Source organism: Puma concolor, chromosome E3 (assembly GCF_028749965.1).
Source record: "Puma concolor isolate L17-30 chromosome E3, mPumCon1.1.hap2, whole genome shotgun sequence".
Taxonomy (NCBI): domain Eukaryota; kingdom Metazoa; phylum Chordata; class Mammalia; order Carnivora; family Felidae; genus Puma; species Puma concolor.
The window spans coordinates 5,311,071-5,330,437 of record NC_141682.1 but is presented as its reverse complement, the minus strand read 5'-3'; the positions used below and the strand labels follow the sequence as shown (position 1 = coordinate 5,330,437).

The following is a 19,367-nucleotide window of genomic DNA, read 5'->3' as shown; positions in this document are numbered from 1 at the left end:
TAAAACGAAATAAATAAACATTAAAAAAAGAGGGGTGCCTGGGTGGCGCAGTCGGTTAAGCGTCCGACTTCAGCCAGGTCACGATCTCGCGGTCCGTGAGTTCGAGCCCCACGTCAGGCTCTGGGCTGATGGCTCAGAGCCTGGAGCCTGCTTCCGATTCTGTGACTCCCTCTCTCTCTGCCCCTCCCCCCTTCATGCTCTGTCTCTCTCTGTCCCAAAAATAAATAAACATTGAAAAAAAAAAATTTTTTTTTAAAATAAATAAAAAATAAAAAAAGAGAAAGGCCTGTTTTGCTACTTACTGAAGATTTCATAGGGGAAGAAATTACAATGCTATTCGCTAAAACGCAGTTTAAATTTTACCCATTTTATTTACATATCACCCTTGTCCCCAGCCATCCATGACAACTACAAGCTGACTTATTCATCAATTTAAGTCCCAGGTGCTCTTCCTTGGAAGCAACAAGTGGCTTACTGGGACACAATGAGAAGCTCCTTGGTGAGGACTCATGTTGTAGCTCAGTCACTGAAAGATTTGTTCGTTTCCACCCCACCTGGCAGCTTGGAGCTTCTGTGAATGCTGGGGCATTTTACTTCCTCACTGGTACTCCAGGCACCTCAGCAAGAATTCGTCAGTAAGATGTGGAATTTAATAATAGACACATCTAATTATAGATGTTGCATTTGCCTGTCCCGCAGGATTAAAAACAAAGTGTCTCCTAGAAAACCCAAGACAAAGAATAATGAAGGGGCTCAGACTGGCGAGCCAAGGAACGCCACCAGATGTTTAAGAGATGGACAGATGTCGGGGCGCCTGGGTGGCTCAGTCAGTTAAGCAGCCGACTCTTGATTTCAGTTCAGGTCATGATCTCACAGTTTGTGGGATGGAGCCCCATGTCAGGCTCTGCACTGACAGCACAGAGCATACTTGGGATTCTCTCTCTCTCTCTGCCCTTCCTCTGCTCATGTTCTCTCTCAAAATAAATAAATAAACTTAAACAAAATATTTTTTTTTAAAAAGCCTGTTTGAAATAAATACTTTGGCACATTCCAATCTAAAAGACAAGAGACAGAAACAGGTGGAGGGGTGTTGAAGCAGGGAAGGGCTGTGTGGGGCAACTGAAACTCTCTCAGGGTTATTCATCAAAGGACCACCCAACTGGGTGGCTCAGTCGGTTGAGAGTCAGACTCTGGCTCAGGTCATGATCTTACGGTTCCTGAGTGTGGGCTCCGTGCCGACAGCTCAGAGCCCGGAGCCTGCTTCAGATTCTGTGTCTCCCTTTCTCTCTCTGCCCCTCCCCTGTCTGTGCTCTTTCTCTCTCAAAAGTAAATAAATAAGCTTAAAAAAAAAAAAAAAAAAAAAAGACCTGTCCAACAAGGCCCCTGGTGAGGCTACCACTGTGGTATACACAATCAGTTTGGAAAACATTGCTTTCCCTTTTCTTCTGCCAGGAATATACCTCCCTCATTTCCTTCCCTGGTCAACTCAACACCCCCAAAGCGCAGTTCTGACGTCCTCTCCTCCAGGGAGCCTTCTCTGAACCTCCACCTCTAAAGAAATGGATTTTCAGGAAAAGGAGACAATTGTCCAACAGTGGGATTGTCCACCCCCTGGTGCTGTGAGCACCCATCATAGGCAGCATTCAAGCAGAGACCAGAGAAGTTATGTCTGAACTATATTTCTCCCAAAGCCCCTTCCAGCTCTTGTGTGAATTTCCAAGTTAACAGAATTGAAGGTCCTTACCAGATCACAATGGCTGCTCTTTGGCCAACATTCCATTCTGTGAACTGTGGAGGGAAATAGTGCTAGAGGTTATCAAAACCAATCATGGACAAACCACCATGACCAAAGATCAGACGGCCCCTGCCCCCCAACTTTAAGATATGGTCTCCGTGTAAAGATGTGGGGGAAATGGCACCCTCACGTCCTGCTGGTGGGAATGTAAAAGGGTGCAACCATCATGGAAGACAGTTTGACGGTTCCCCAAAAAGCTAAACACAGAGGGGTGCCTGGGTGGCTCAGGCGGTTAGGCACCCACCTCTTAATTTTGGCTCAGGTCATGATCTCATGGGTTTGTGGGTTCAAACTGACAGTACAGACCTGCTTGGGATTCTCTCTCTCTCTCTCTCTCTCTCTCTCTCTCTCTCTCTCTCTCTGCTCTTCCTGTGCACATTCTCTCTCAAATAATTTTTTTTTTTAAAGGTAAATCGAATTACCATATGATCCAGCAGTTCTGTGCCTAGGTATATGGTGTGCTCAAAATAATTGAAAACAGGTATTGAAACAAATGCTTGTATACACATGTTCGTAACAGCGTTAGTCATAACTGCAAAAAGATGGAAACCGCCCAAACGCCTACCAATGGATTAATGAATACACAAACTGTGGTACGTATATAATATATATGTTAACATATTTAATATATAATGTTATTATATATTATATGTATTGATATATGATAATATATATAATGGAACATTTCTCAGCCATACAGAGGAATAGAGTACTGATGAATGCCACATGGATAAGCCTTGAAGATACGACACTGAGTGAAAGAAGCCAGACACAAAAGGTCACATGTTGTAGGATTCCATTTGTATGAAATCCACACACATAGGCACAAATTGGTGGTTTACAGATGCTGAAGGGCCAGAGGGATAGGGAGTGACCGCTAATGGGTACAGGGTTTCCTTCTGGGGGCATAAAACTGTTTGGGAACTAGACCTTTACATTTTGAGATATTAGAAAGAAAGAAAGAAAGAAAGAAAGAAAGAAAGAAAGAAAGAAAGAAAGAAAGAAAAAAGAAAGCAAGCAAGAAAGCAAGCAAGCAAGCAGAGGCACCTGGGTGGCTTAGTCGGTTAAGCGTCCGACTCTTGATTTAGGCTCAAGTCATCAACTCGAGGTTCGTGAGTTCAAGGGCCATGTTGGACTCCGTGTTGATGGTGCAGAGCCTGCTTGGGATTCTCTCTCTCTCCATCTCTCTCTGCCCCTCCCTTGTGCTTTCTCTCTCTCTCTCAAAAATAAATAAACTTAAAAAAAAATTTTTTTGGGGGGGTGCCTGGGTGGCTCAGTCGGTTAAGTATCCGACTTTGGCTCAGGTCTGATCTCACTGTTCGTGAGTTCAAGCCCCACATGGGGCTCTGTGCTAATAGCTCAGAGCCTGGAGCCTGCTTCAGATTCTGCATCTCCCTCTCTCTCTCTCTCTCTCTCTCTCTGACCCTCTCCCACTCACATTCTGTCTCTCTCTCAAAAATAAATAAATAGTAAAAAATTTTCAAAACAAATTTTTTAATCTTTAAAACAAAATTTTTTTTAAAAAAAGCCATAACAAATGTTGGCGAGGACATGGAGAAGAGGAAACCCTCATGCACTGTTGGTGGGAACATAAATTGGTACAGCCGCTATGGAAAGCAGTACATAGTTTCCTCAAAATATTAAAAATAGAATCACCATATGATCCAACAATCCTGCTTCTGAGTAACTTATCCAAAGAAAACAAAAACACTAATTTTTAAATTTTATTTTAGAGACAGCAAGAGAGGGAGGGAAGGAGGGAGGGAGGGAGGGAGGGAGGGAGGGAGAGAGAGAGAGAGAGAGAGAGAGAGAGAGAGAGAGAATTTCAAGCAGGCTCCACAGTCAGCACAGAGCCTGATGTGGGGCTTGATCCCATGACCCTAGGATCATGACCTGAGCCAAAATCAAGAGTTGGATGCTCAATCCACTGAGTCACCCAGGGCCCCCCACCAAAACACTAATTTGGAAAGATATCTGCACCCCCCTGTTCAATGAATAAATGGATAAAGAAAATAATATATGTATAATACATACACACACACAATGGAGTACTATTACTCAGCCGTAAAAAAAGAATGAACTCTTTCCATTTGCCACAAAATGGATGGAGCTTGAGGGCATTATGCTAAGTGAAATAAGTCAGACAAACACAAATACAGTATGATCTCACATGTGGAATCCAAAAATAAACAAAACAAAACAAAATGAGCTCACAGACACAGAGAGAGGACTGGTGGTTGGTAGAGGTGACGTGGGGGAGTGGCAAAGGGAGGCAGGGGTCAAAAGGTACAGACTTTCAGCTAAAAATGAAGGAAGTCATAGGGATATAAAGTATGGCATGGCAACTATAGATAATATACTTACTGCATTGCATATTTAAAACTGACTAAGAGAGGGGTGCCTGGGTGGCTCAGTCGGTTAAGCATCCGACTTCTGGTTTCAGCCCAGGTCACGATCTCATGGTTCATGAGATCGAACCCCACATCTGGCTGTGCTGACGGTGTGGAGTCTGCTTGGGATTCTCTCTCTCTCAAAATAAATACATAAACTTTCAAAGTTACTAAGAGAGTGAGTCTTAGAAGTTCTTGCCACCAGAAAAAATAATTTTGTAACTACGTAGGGTGAGGGATATTAACCAGATTTGTGACAATCACTTCACAATGTATACTTGAAACTGATATAATGTTATACATCAATTATACTTCCCAAAATAATGAAAAGCAGGAAAACAAATTCATAGAGACAGAAAGTAGAAGAGTGGTTGCCAGGGACCAGGGGGTGGTTATTCATTGGGGACAGGGTTTCAGTTTGGGAAGATGAGGAAGTTCTGGAGATGGATGGTGGTGATATTCACAACAATGTGAATATATTTAATGCCACTAAACTGTACACTTAAAAACGTTTAGGGGCACCTGGGTGGCTCAGTCAGTTGAGTGTTCAACTGTGAGATCTCATAGTTCGTGAGTTCGAGCCCCGCATCAGGCTCTCTGTTGTCAGCACAGAGCCTGCTTTGGATCCTCTGTTCGCCTCTCTCTCTGCCCCTTCCGTGCTGGTTCTCTCTCTCCTATCTCAAAATAAATAAATAAACTTAAAAAAAAAAAAAAACAGGGGCGCCTGGGTGGTGCAGTCAGTTAAGCGTCCGACTTCAGCCAGGTCACGATCTCGCGGTCCGGGAGTTCGAGCCCCGCGTCAGGCTCTGGGCTGATGGCTCAGAGCCTGGAGCCTGTTTCCAATTCTGTGTCTCCCTCTCTCTCTGCCCCTCCCCCGTTCATGCTCTGTCTCTCTCTGTCCCAAAAATAAATAAACGTTGAAAAAAAAATTAAAAAAAAAAAAAAAACATATGATACAATCCTAACCATGTAAGAAGAAAAAAGTCGTATATAAAATATTACCAACAAAACACAACAAAATACTCATATTGGTTGCCCTTTGGTAAGAGGTCTGTAGATAACTAATTTTCCTGTCTCTATTTTTCTGTATTTTCTATATTTTCTATTATATGGGCATATGTTATAATATCTAGGAAAAAATAAACTTTAATTTTTAAATGCAGCCTAATTGAATTAAGACAGAATTGAAGTCTCCCCTATAGCTTTTTCCTCCATAGTTAGAGCAGGAGCACATTAACGAATAAAACATACCCAGTGCTGAAGATAGCAGCCAACCCTCTGTATTCTTTTCAGAGATGAGGAATCGTTCCATAAAACAATTTTTAAAACCCAGCATTTACTAAAAAATTATTGAAAATAAAGTCCATGTGTGTTCATAGTGTCTTGACTTGTCATTATGTTTTGGCTCAGCTCATTCTTGTTCTCTTTAATTCCTATGAACTGAGAAGACACGGGCACAGTGCAGCTAAAATTTTGCCTTTGTTAATAACTTAGTTTATGAATGTTATAAATATAACTGATTTTTTTAAGGGAGAAAGCACATTCTTGGCAAAAACCAAATGTCTCTTAAGATGGGCTTAATTAAAACAAAATACTCTCTAAATAGAATACCTCACCAGAACTCATGAAAATTTTGGAAGTTGAACATGACAAAGTAGGTTTCAAAACACGAGAGTATTTAAAGCAAAACATTCTTCTTTGTAAGTGTCCCAAAATATGTCTCAGAGTGCATGAAAAGTCAAGACTACAAAACAAAGGCCCTGTGTTTGAAATTTGAATACGCACATTAAAAAGACCAAGAAATACGACTGTAATCTGAGTGAGATTAGACAAAACCAGGAAGGTGATAAAACAACAGAAGGAAGGGCCTTTCAACGTAAGAATTTTAGGCTTTCAGCAAGAGAAAAAAACGACAGTGGCAAAGAGCCATACTCAAAGCAAAACCTCATGGTTCAAAGACAAAAGACATTTTTAAACGTTATTTCCATTTTCCCACTTTGAAAAGGCCTTTTCACTGCAGCTTCCTGTGAAAGGGTACTACGTTTTCCAAAGTAATCCTGGCCACATACTGTGTAAGGAACAAAGAACAAGGTCCTCCCGATCTGAAGGTCTAAAAACAGCTACAACCGAGGGAGTAACTAGTGGAGACTCATCTTCCCAAGGATCCATTAAAACAGTCAAAAAGCAACAGCCTTTAAAACAGATTCACCAAGGGACACTTGGCTGGCTCAGGCGGTAGAGCGTGCAACTCTTGATCTCAGGGTTGTGAGTTCGAGCCCCAGGTTGAGTGTGTGGCACCTACTTTAAATAAATAAGTAAGTGGGACACCTGGGTGGCTCAGCTGGTTTAGCATCCGACTTCAGCTCAGGTCATGATCTCACAGTTCGTGGGTTCGAGCCCCACGTCGGGCTCTGTGCTGACAGCTCAGAGCCTGGAGCCTGCTTCAGATTCTGTGTCTCCCTCTCTTTCTGCCCGTCTCCCACTCACCTCTGTCTCTCTCTCAAAAATAAATAAACATTAAATAAATAACTAAATAAAATAAAAAAATAAGACAGGGATGCCTGGTTGACTCAGTAGAAAGAACATGTAACTCCTGATCTCAGGGTCATGAGTTCGAGCCCCACGCTGGGTGCAGAGATCACTACAAAAAAAAAAAAAAAAAAAAAAAAGATGTATTTACCAAAAAGCAAGCACCCTGTTGCCGACAGTTAAAGGGTGAATTTTGAAGAAAGGCTGGGTTGGCAAGTCCCATGGGGGAGAAGTTGATCAATAAGGACCCTGAATTCCTGGGTCTGCTCCCCCGGGCTTTACTCACCAAGCATCCCAGGCCAAGGCATTGTCCTGGGGTGTTGACCCACCCAAGAACAGTTGCATGATTGAAAAGCATGTAGGACTAAATTATATTCAATTTTCCTATAGGCAACTAAATTACTAGCTCAAGAATCTATCATTTTTTACCTTTATACCTGGAATTCTCAGGGCCTGAAAGAGTTTTGAGGTAATTTTTCATGGTTGGGTAGACTCAGAGTCCTTACATGTTTCCTAAGTTAAAAAAAAAAAAAAAAAACCTACTTTCTGTTTCCAAAAATATCAAATGCTCTGAGCATTATCACGTTCTTTATCTTTTTTTTTTTTTTTTTTTTCCAGGCAGGGTTGGAGCAGGCTGGAATAAAGTAAGGTAAAATACCTCCTTCTTAGAGACTTGCGTTTCCCTAAATTATGGGTCTCTGAATGTTGTGATTAATCTCTGGAGACTTTCATCATACATGACTGGGAGCCATGACTTGGGGAAGGACTGGGGGAGGTGATTGGGCCGTGGTTGTGTTTGAGACAGATTAGTGTGGGGGAGGGAAGGTTTGGAGGGTAGAGATAGGAGGTAGAAATACACGTTTGGAATCTGATGCAGGTAGAAGATACGAGCCCAAGCTAAGACAGTAGAGGTGGAGATACACAGGGAGAAGCGGCCAGATTCGGACAGACCAAAGAAACGGAACTGGCAAGACATCATTACCATTGCTCCAGTTACTAGGCTGTGTAACATACCAGCCCCAAACCATTTGATTACGTGGGTGGATCCTGTAGGTGAAGAATTAACACGGGGCACAGCAAGGATCGCTCGTCCCTGTGCCAGGAGGTCTGGGGTCAAAGACCGGGAAGGGCCAGGGAACTTGATGGTTGGGGCTAGGATCACGTGGAGGTACCTTTGCTCACATACTGGAACTGACGCTGGGGCCACAGCCCGACAGCACCTGCGTGCAGCCTCCCCATGTGGTCTGGGCTTCCCCACAGCGTGTCGGCCTCATGTAAGGTCTGGCATGACCACACAGGGCTCCAAGCGCTGGTGTTCCAGCAAACAAGGCAAGGGCTGCCTAGCCTTTTATGACCCAGCCTTGGAAGTCATGGAGTGTCCTCTTGGCCCACATCCAAGGTCAAGGGGATGGGTTTACAGTCCGTGTCTCTCTTTTTTTGTTTTAATGTCTATTTATTGTTGACAGAATGTGAGTGGGGGAGGAGCAGAGAGAGGGGGACGGAGGACCCGTAGCAGGCTCTGTGCTGACAGCAGTGAGCCTAACGCGGGGCTTGAACTCATGAACCGCGTCTGACACTGACTAAGCCACCCAGGCGCCCTTACACTCCATCTCTTGATGGGCTGACAAAGGTCTAGAAGAGCACGTGGGACAGGAGATACCCTTGTGGCCATCTGTGCCAAATACAATCTGCCACAATCATCAGCCATTTCCCTCTGTGCCCAGTGCCTGGCATTGGGCTAAGCACCTCCCCCTCCCTCATTTCCTCCTCACGATGACCTTGGGATAGGTGTTATCATCTCCACCGCACAGAGGAGGAAACCAGGCCTTGGAGAGGTTGAGGTTCTCGCCCAGGTGCCTTGGGCCGGTGAATGAAAGACCCGACCCGGGGGGGGGGGGGGTCTCTGAAACCCATTTTTCTCTACCATTCTCTGCTTGTAAGTGATTGCTGGGGGGGTGATTAGAGAAAGGAGACATGGAGGGCAGCGCATTGGAGGATAAGGAGGGGACAGGGGAGAAGCAGGCTTTGGTGGTGGCGGGAGGCCTGAGGTGAAGTTAGTGTCGGAACCCTGGGGAGCTGCCAGGACGGAGCCACGTGTCTGGACCAGACGTGCCCTGAGAGCCAGAATGGGAGCTGGCGGCTTGGAAGAGGGTGTGCGGGGAGGGGTGGGGGGAGGAGGAAGCAGCCTGAACTATGAGGGGCAGACAACACGAGGCTGCCGCCTGACGACCCAACAGGAATGCAGACCTTCACTGCAGAGCCACGAGGCTGACCAAAACGTCTGTCATCTGAAAACCTCATGCTAGGCGAAAGAAGCCAGACACAAAAGGCCACATAGTGTATGATTCCACTTATCTTTGACATGTCCAGAGTTGGCAAATCCATGGAGATAAAAAGCAGGGTCCGGGGGGAGGAGGCAATGGGTACAGGGATTCCTTTCCAGGTGATAAAAAATGTTCTGGAACTAGGCATAGTGATGGGCGCACAGCACTGTGAATGTACGAAATGCCACGAATGGTAAATTTTTTTAAAAAAATTTTAATGTTTGTCTATTTTTGAGAGAGAGACAGAGAGACAGAGGGCAAGCAGGGGGACGGGTAGAGAGAGAGAGGGAGACACAGAATCCAAAGAAGGCTTGAGGCTCTGAGCTGTCAGCACAGAGCCTGACATGGGGCTTGAACTCACAGCCTGAGCCAAAATCAAGAGTTGGACGCTTAACCGACTGAGCCACCCAGGCGCCCCAATGGTAAATTTTATATTATGTGTATTTTACTACTGAAAAACCCCTATCGTCGCATATCCATAAGAGGAAATTGATAAATTGGACCTAATTAAAAATATTTGCTCTGCAAAAGACCTTAATGACAGGCTGAAAAGACAAATCACAGACACAGAAATCATGTGCAAATCACCCAGCCAACAAAGGACTTGTATCTAGAACATACAAACAACTTTAAAAACACAACAGTGAAACATAAATGGGCCACTTCTTTCTGGTGGCAGACAGTGGAGGAGAAACGCCTGTCCGTGGATCTCCTTAGTGAGAAGTCTGCGTGACCGTCTGATGTTTCTGTGTGTCCCAGAGTAGAGCCCAGAAAAGCAGAGACTGGGCCTAATTTTGCTCACCACTGTGACCGGTGTCTAGCCCAGGGCCTAGCACATAGTAGGAACAGAGGCAATATTTATTCAATCAATGAATAAATGACTTTGTGTGAACAGGCCTGGCCCAAATGCCAGCAGAGGGCAGGCACCCGGGAGTGCTGGCCAAACTTAGCCCAGATCCCCCACAGCACGAAGGCTGGAGACCCTGTTGAACACAGGCCCCCAGTGGCTTTGCCTCTGACAACAGCAACAGGCAAAGAGGACGCCATCCATTCATTCAGCGAATATTTATTGAGTGCTTACTATGCACCAGGCTCTGTCTTAAGCCTATGAACTACATCAATGAGCAAAACAGACAACCATCCCTGCCTTCATGGAACACAATCCTACACGATGTGGGAAGACAGTAAGGCATTATTCACAAGAGCCAAACAGCAGAAGTAATACCCACGGCCATCACAAGGCAATGAATAAACAAAAGGTGGTCCATCCACAGAACAGAATATCACTCATCCTTAAAAGCTAAGGAAATTCCGGCACCTGCTACAAACATGGATGAACCTTGAGGACACTATGCTGAGAGAAATAAGCCAGTCATAGAAAGACAAATACTGTGTGATTCCACTTCTACACGGTCCCTGAAGTCGTCAAACTCGCAGAGCCAGTAAGTAGGTGGTGGGTGACGGAGCTGGAAGAGTGGGGTGGGGAGTGAGCGTTTAATGGGGACAGAGTCTCAGTGTTGTTCACAGGGCGAAAAGTTCTGGAGATGGATGGTGGGGATGGTTGCACAACTATGTAGATATGTAGATATGCATAACACTACTGAACCGTGCACTTAAAAATGGCTAAAATGGGGGCACCTGGGTGGCTCAGTCGGTTAAGCATCCTACTTCAGCTCAGGTCATGATCTCATGGTTTGTGGATTCGAGCCCCACATCGGGCTCTGTGCTGACAGCTCAGAGCCTGGAGCCTGCTTCAGATTCTGTGTCTCCCTCTCTCTCTCTTTCTCTCTGCCCTTCCCCTGCTTGTGCGCGCGCGCTCTCTCTCTCTCAAAATAAATAAATGTTAATAATAAAAGTTTTTTAATGGCTAAAATGGAGGGGGGTGCTGGGTGGCTCAGTCGATTAAGCATCTGACTTCGGCTCAGGTCATGATCTCACAGTTCATGAGTTCGAGCCCCACATCACTCTCTGTGCTGACAGCTCAGAGCCTGGAGGCTGCTTCAGATTCTGTGTCTCCCCCTCTCTCTGCCCCTCCCTGCTCACGCTCTGTTTCTCTCTCTCTCTCTCTCTCTCTCTCAAAAATAAATAAACATTAAAAAAATTTTTAAGTGGCAAATTTTATGTGAGGAATATTTTACCACAGTTTAGAAAAAGCAAAAACAAAAACAAGGGCTATGGAAAAAGGAATCTTGTGGGCAAGATGACTATTTAATGAGAGCAGCCAGGGGCCCTGTCCATACTTCTCTCATTCTCCATTGATAAGAGGATTTTCAACAGCTTGTGTTTCAACTGGGGGAAGGGACAACATCTGTGCAAAGAAAAATATTTGCAGGTGATTTTTTTTATTAAGTTAAGTTTTTAAGTGTAGATCCTTCTGTTACCCAGAACATAGGAAGATGAGTATTCTGGATATTCAGGACCTATGTCTCACACTGCTGAAACACTTCTCCAAATTTTTCTATTAGAAACGTGTGGGGGCTCGGGGCGCCTGGGTGGCGCAGTCGGTTAAGCGTCCGACTTCAGCCAGGTCACGATCTCGCGGTCCGTGAGTTCGAGCCCCGCGTCAGGCTCTGGGCTGATGGCTCGGAGCCTGGAGCCTGTTTCCGATTCTGTGTCTCCCTCTCTCTCTGCCCCTCCCCCGTTCATGCTCTGTCTCTCTCTGTCCCAAAAATAAAAATAAACGCTGAAAAAAAAAATTTTTTTTAAAAAAAAGAAACGTGTGGGGGCTCAGTTGGTTGTATGTCCAACTCTTGGTTTCGGCTCAGGTCATGATCTCATGGTTCGTGGGATGGGGCTTAGTGCTGACAGCACGGAGCCTGCTTGTGACTCTCTCTCTCTCCTCTCTCTCTACTCCTCCCCTGCCTCTCAAAATAAATAAATAAACATTAAAAAAAAAAGAAAGAAAAGAAAAGATGGGGCGCCTGGGTGGCTTAATCAGTTAAGCGTCTGACTTCAGCTCAGGTCATGATCTCACAGTCCGTGAGTTCGAGCCCCTCGTCAGGCTCTGTGCTAACAGCTCGGAGCCTGGAGCCTGTTTCGGATTCTGTGTCTCCCTCTCTCTCTGACCCTCCCCCATTCATGCTCTGTCTCTCTCTGTCTCAAAAATAAATAAACGTTTAAAAAAAAGAAAAGAAACCTGTGTAAACTGGGAAATCATACCACTGTATGACTTACCTTGATAAATATGCTATAAATAAATAAAGTACCTAATTTTTTTTTTAAGAGGGTGACTAGGAGCAAAGAGGAAGGAATGGGTGGTGGGCTGGGCTGGGGTGTGGGAGAGGAGCTCTGAGAAGGAGCCCAGGGCAACAGTTCCTGCCTATAGTTCTGCTGCCAGAAGGGTCTGGAGGCCAGTGGGACTGCAGTCAGTGAGCGGGGGCAGGAAAGGAGGTCCGCAAAGAACAGGGCACAATTGACCTAAGGGTCTGGGAGACACTGTTGAGACTTTGACTTTTATTATTTTTAAATTTTTTAAAAAATTTTTAAATGTTTTATTTATTCCTGAGAGAGAGAGAGAGAGAGAGAGAGAGAGAGAGAGCATGAGCAGGGGAGGGGTAGAGCAAGAAAGGGAGACACAGAATCCAAAGCAGGCTCCAGGCTCTGAGCCATCAGCACAGAGCCCGACGCAGGGTTCAAACTCACAAGCTGTGAGATCATGACCTGAGCTGAAGTCGGAGGTCAACCGACTGAGCCACCCAGGCGCCCCATAGAGACTTTGACTTTTAATTTGGTCGCAAGGAGAGGCAGGAACTTTTGCGCAAAACATCAGATGCATTTCCACAAAACAGCAAAGCAAAGGTCCCAAAAGCTCTGTTCCCAGGGCTGGTTGTAGCGAGACACCTGGACCTGTCTTTTTTCCCCTGCAGCTTAATTTACACCAGGGTAGGAGGCTCCTAAGGAAAAATCTGGGGGAGAGGCTAAGAAAACTTTATACGTAAAGACTTACTGGGCCTTTGGTCCACATTGCTAATTTCTCAGTCAGAAGCATGAGCTCCATTAAAATTCCAGCTGCCTTGGTTTCTAGATTCTGAAAGCCCATATGCTTCAGGATGATAAATGCCAAACATAAATGAAACATAAAATACAATGGGAACTTTCCTGCCTCTCAAGGGCACACTTTCATGGCAGTTCTGGAGCCTTGCGCGTAAAACCAGACGATTCCGCAGATGCTTGAAAGCGTGAAGTAGGTCTCAACCAATTGATGTGCAAAGGTGTCCACCCTCCATCGTGAAATGAAGCACAAGCAAGTTTTAAGCAGTTCGCATGTCCTCCCGTTTGGTTAAAACAGAAAATATTTACGCGAGTATTTTATAGCGTATGCATAAGAAAAAACGCTCTGATGATCAGTTAATACAGTGAGATCTATGCTCGGGTGACAGAGAACTTTCATATTCTGTATTCTGTATGTCTGAGGTGCCAGAATTTTGAAATAATGAACATGTATTACCTCTCTAATCAGAAAAAACGATAAAGATTTAAAAAAAAATTTTTTTTTAATGTTTATTTTATTTTTGACAGAGGGAGACAGAGTGTGAGCAAGGGAGAGGCAGAGAGACAGGGAGACACAGAATCTGAAACAGGCTCCAGGCTCTGAGCTGTCAGCACAGAGCCCGACCTGGGGCTTGAACTCACAAACTGCAAGATCACGACATGAGCCAAAGTGGGACTTAACCGACTGAGCCACCCAGGCATCCCTGGATTTTTTTTTTAATTTTTAATGTTTATTTATTTTTGAGAGTGAGAGAGAGATAGAGAGAGAGCTGGGGGAGGGGCAGAGAGAGAGGGAGACACAGAATCTGAAGCAGGCTCCAGGCTCTGAGCTGTCAGCACAGAGCCCAACCTGGGGTTTGAACTCAAGAATCACGAGATCATAACCTGAGCCGAAGTCGGACGCTTAACCTGAGCCACTCAGACACCCCCACGATATTTTTAATGGAATATCTAGAATACATAAATATCTCTCCAAATTCAACAGTAAAAGAACAATCAACACAATAAAAACAAATCAAAAAGTATCTAATTTAAAAATGGATAAAAGCCATGCACAGATATTTCACCCAAAAGGATATACAGATGGCAAATGAGCACATGAAAAGGTGTTTTACTATCATTAACTAATAAGGAAATATAAATGAAAACCATAATGAGAAATACGTCACTGGCTAAAATTAAAAATAGTGACAATACCACATACTGTCAATAATGTGGAAAAACTGGATCACTCACGCGTTGCTGGTGGGAATGTAAAATGGCACGGCCATTCTGGAAAAGCAGTCTGGTAGTTTCTTAAAAAACTAAATATGCACTTACCATGTGACCCAACAATTGCACTTCTAGGCATTTATCCCGGAGAAATGGAAATCTGTGTCCCTATAACAACCCGTACATGGCTGGGGCACCTGGAGGGTTCAGTCAGTTGAGCGTCTGACTCTTGATTTTGGCTCAGGTCATGATCCCAGGGTCGTGGAATCAAGCCCCATATTGGGCTCCGAGCTGAGTGTGGAGCCTGCTTAAGATTTTCTGTCTCTCTCCCTCTGCCCGTTTCCCCAGCTCGTGCACTCTCTCTAAAAAAAAGAAAAAAAAATTTTTTTTTAATTTAAAAACCTGTGCATGGGTGTTCATAGCAGCTCTATCTGTAATAGCTCAAACTGGAAACTACACAATGTCCTTGAACAGGTGTATGGTTAAACGATCTTCGGTTTATCTATACCATGGAACCCTATACATCAATAAAAAGAATCAACTATTAGTACAATGCAACAACTCAGATAAATCTCCAGGAAATTATGCCAAATGAAAAAAGTCACTCTCAAAAAGTTACATGCTACATTAGGAAAACAGATTAGGGCTAGTGGTTGCTAGGGACTGTGGGCAGAGAGAAAGGTAGGTGTGCCTAGAAAAATAATAACACAAGAGACCCTTGCAGTGATGAAGCAATTCTGTGTTAATTGTTACAGGGTATGCATGAATCTACATATGCGATAAAGTTGCACTGAGCTACACACACACACACACACACACACACACACACACACACACACAAATGAGTAAAACTGGTGAAATCTGAATTGACTCTATACATTATATCAATGCCAATTTCTTGATAACATATTAGTACACGTATATATGTAACATATATGTGACATATATATTACATATAAATACGAAAATATTTAATGTAATACTTAATATGTAAATGTGTAATATATATGTTACATACAATACTATATGTGGTACTATAGTTATATGAGATGTTTCCATTGGGCCCAACAGGATGAAAGGTATAGGGGACCTCCCTATACAATTTTTTATAACTCCCTGTGAATCTATAATTATTTTTTTAAGTTTACTTATTTATTTTGAGAGAGCCCACCACGGGCTCGATCCCATGTACCGTGAGATCATGACCTGAGCTGAATCAAGAGTTGGACGTTCAACCAACTAAGTCACATAGGCATCCCTCTATAATGATTCCATTATATTAACAAATCCTACTTTCACCAAAACTTTTAAAATATTTCTTTCATTTTCATTTAACACATATATATGTATTTTTTTTATTTTAGAGAGAGAGGGGGAGCGCATGAACCAGAGAGAGGGGCAGGGGGAGAAAAAGAATCTTCAGCAGGTTCCGTGCTGAGCGTGGGGCTCAATCCCACGACCCTGGAATCATGACCTGAGCCGAAATCAAGAGTCAGAGGCTCAACCAACTGAGCCACTCAGGCGCCCCTTAACATATATTTTATGGTGATGGCTTCTTTGGGACTTTAATGAATTATTTCAAACATATTTTTCAACATGATATGTCAAAAAAGTTCCATCATCCAATCTGCTATATTTTTATTGGCTAACTCAGGACAGTTGTACATATTACTGTTTCACAAAGTCTTGTCCATAAACCACCTTGGGGCATGAAAAGATGCAGATTCCACCCAGCCTTTCTAAATTGGGCTATCTGGGGATAGGACCTGGCCATCTGCATGGCTATTAAATATTTCCAGTGACTCTTATGGTCATTCTAGCTTGAGAAGCACTGATACATACAGTGTATGCAACTGAAGTCGGAGAAAGTTGCAAACAAAACAAACATTTTGCATGGCTTGGAATAAAATACTAGGGAGTCGACTAAAGAAACAGTGACCTTAGTTTCTGATGTTGAAGAAGAGAACAACATTTTCCAAAAGTCAAGTATAAAAATGAATCCTAGGAGAATAAAAGTCCCCAAAGGCTATTCATTTACAAACTCCAGATCTAGGAACTTCAGTGAAATTCACGTGCATTCATTGAATTTCATGTCCAGAAAGAGCCCAAATGTACGTCACCTGAATGGACAAACAGATTGCGGTATGTCCATACAAAGGAATACCATTCAGTAATAAAGAGAAAAGTAGTGATACATGCTACAGTGTGGATGAACCTCGAAAACACGCTAGATGAAAGAGGCCAGTCACAAAAGGTCACATATTATATGATTCCATTTACATGAAATATCCAGGATAAGTAAATCCATAAAAAAGAATGCAGAGTGGCAGCTGCCAGCAGGGAGGAAGGAATGGGGAACAACTGCTTAGTGCGTACGAGTTTCCTTTTGGGTGATGAAAACGTTTTAGAACTAGAGAGAGGTGGTGTTTGCACGACATCATGGATGTTCTAAATTACCATTGAATTGTTTACTGTACAATGGTTCATTTTTTAGGGGCGCCAGGGTGGCTCAGTTGGTTAAGCCTCCGACTTCGGCTCAGGTCACGATCTCATGGTTTGTGGGTTCGAGCCCCACATTGGGCTCTGTGCTGACAGCTCAGAGCCTGGAGCCTGCTTCAGATTCTGCGTCTCCCTCTCTCTCTGCCCTCCCCCACTCGCACTCTGTCTCTCCCTCTCTCAAAAATAAAGCGTTAAAAAAGATTTTTTTGAAAGAACACAAGTGCCATTTTAGATAGTTTTCAGGTCTCCCAGCATGCCTCAAACTTACTGTCCAAATAAACTCAGTAGACCTTCTTTCAGCCCATTTGCAAGTTGTCCGCGATCTTCAATACCACTGGTGGCCATAGCTTCGAAGGGACGGGGCTGGGCCACCTGCCCAGGCAGCCTCACGTGAGAACCCACACACTTACACCGGTAAGCACTCAGACGTCATTGGTTGACCAACTACATAAGCTTACTCTTTTCATCTTTTAAATATTTCTGTACAGAATGTACCCATTGCACATCTTCTGATTCTCATCCTTGACTATTTGCCATGGATCTTCCCCTCACGATATTTTCTCTTTAACCACCAATGCTGGTGATCATGCCAATAACCAGATCTGAACTTTACCCCTAAAGAATGATCCTTCCCAGCACCCCAAAGTGGGCACATGTGCACTTAGAATTAGCAAGTATGAGGCTGAAAATTAGTTGTTGTGGGGTTTTTCTGTTTTTGTTTTTTTGAGAGAGAGAGAGAAAGAGAGAGAGAGCACAGTGGGGGAGGGGAGCAGAGGGAGAGAGAGAGAGAGAGAGAGAGAGAGAGAGAGAGAGAGAATCCCAGGCAGGCTCCAGGCTCAGTGCAGAGCCCGACGCGGGGCTCAGTCTCACAACCCTGGGATCATGACCTGAGCTGAAATCAAGAGTCGGAGGCTCAACTTACCGAGCCACCCAGGCGCCCCACCTACAACCCTTTGAAGACAAAGTCTGCTTCTGGGCCTGTGGCTGCTGGGGTTGAGGGAGGCTAAGACCTGGACCCCTAAAACTGTAAGGAGGACCTGCGGATCAATTGATTCCCAAAGATGCAGAAACCAATGAAACCCAATGAGATAAACCAGGGATGTACGGGATTGACCCGAAAGAGTTTAGCAGACTCCCTCCTTCCTTCCTTCCTCCCTCCCTTTTTTTTTTTTTGCGCTTAGGTTAAGCAGGATTTATTTTCATTTGTAAGAGAATCCTCTTGCAACAGGTTTATTCAATTCTCCTAAAAATGGTGGCATTTTCTCAGAAGCAGCCATTACATACACGGAATATAGGATTCGGCCTAAAACTGTGGGCCCTACCTAGGTGGCTTTATTATTCTGCACATGATTGCGATGAAAGATGGGGATATTCTTCACATGTCCAAGCAAAATCCAGTGTAACATGCTTGTTCTTACCACGCCCCTAAAAACAGCCATCTGAGAGTAAACGGGCAGAGTGTTACATCACCGCAGGGAAGCTGTAGGTCTCAATGCACGCACCAACAAATCTGCGTGGATGGCTTCTGCACCCCACTTTTACAGAATTTATTTTATACCTGTTGTGCCAAACAGCATTTTGAGAGAGAGAGAGATGGCGTTAGCTGGGGAGTGGTAAAGACAGAGGGAGACAGAGGATCCGAAGCGGGCTCTGTACTGACAGCAGAGGGCCCCACATGGGGCTCAAACTCACAAACCATGACATCGTGACCTGAGCCGAAGTTGGCCACTTAACCGACTGAGCCCCCCGGGCGCCCCAGCAGACAACTCATTTTAACAGACAAATTAAAGAACACTTTTCAGCAGACATGACTGTCCAAAGTTGTTTATTAGGTGAGAATTTTACAAACAGTACTTACATCATGGGTAACGGTAATTATATGTCCCTGGCGAGAAGCACCAAGGTGTGTTGGGACTTGTGACCGTGTTCCGCCCTGTGGATGTCAGCCCTCGGTCTCCCTGTGCTTGTGCACTGGTTTGGTGATCTACTGGGCATCAGGGTTTCTTCCGGTAGCTTTATGGAATGGATCAACGGGAATAACCTCAGGAGAATTTGTACGTGGAATCTTAGCCAACCCAGCAGGAATTCAAGACTGCCAGAGCCCCCACAGTGGCGTCCAGCTCTCTCCTCTGCGACTCTAGCTGGTTGACACCACGGTGGACATGATGGGCGGGCTTGCCGTAGGCGACGCCCTTTGGCACTGGGCGTTTGCGGCCACCACGTCGTCGCACACAAATCCGACACGTGACATAAGCTTGGTTGGCCTTGTACCCCAGTCTGCATGCTGGGTTGGACGGAGGGGGTGGTCCTGTGGAGCACAGAGAGCTGCCAACCTTGTATCACGGGGTGCTGGGGTGGCTCAGTTGGGTGAGCATCCGACTTCAGCTCAGGTCCTGATCTTGAAGTTCATGAGTTCGAGCCCCACATCAGGCATGCTGCTCTCAGTGCAGAGCCCGCCTCAGACCTTCTGTGCCTTCTCTCTCTGTCCCTTCCCCGCTTGTGCTTTCTCTCTCAAAAATAAATAAAACATTAAAATTAAAAAAAAAAAAAAAGCACGCATTACATCAGACTGCTGCTTCCTCCATAGTCCTGGATGTACCTGTAGGCACCCATCCTGGCTTACCTTTG

The 19,367-nt window shown here is 44.6% G+C and overlaps 1 long non-coding RNA gene across 1 annotated transcript; it reads right to left on the bottom strand.

Annotated features, from left to right (window-relative positions):
* Positions 1 to 291: 291 nt before the first annotated feature.
* Positions 292 to 14,770, bottom strand: LOC147572891 (uncharacterized). Its single transcript, XR_015245395.1, has 3 exons — positions 14,349 to 14,770; positions 1,745 to 1,788; positions 292 to 1,551 (listed from the first exon to the last, which is right to left on the bottom strand). It is a non-coding gene; the product is annotated as an uncharacterized LOC147572891 (long non-coding RNA).
* Between the last annotated feature and the right edge of the window lie 4,597 nt (positions 14,771 to 19,367).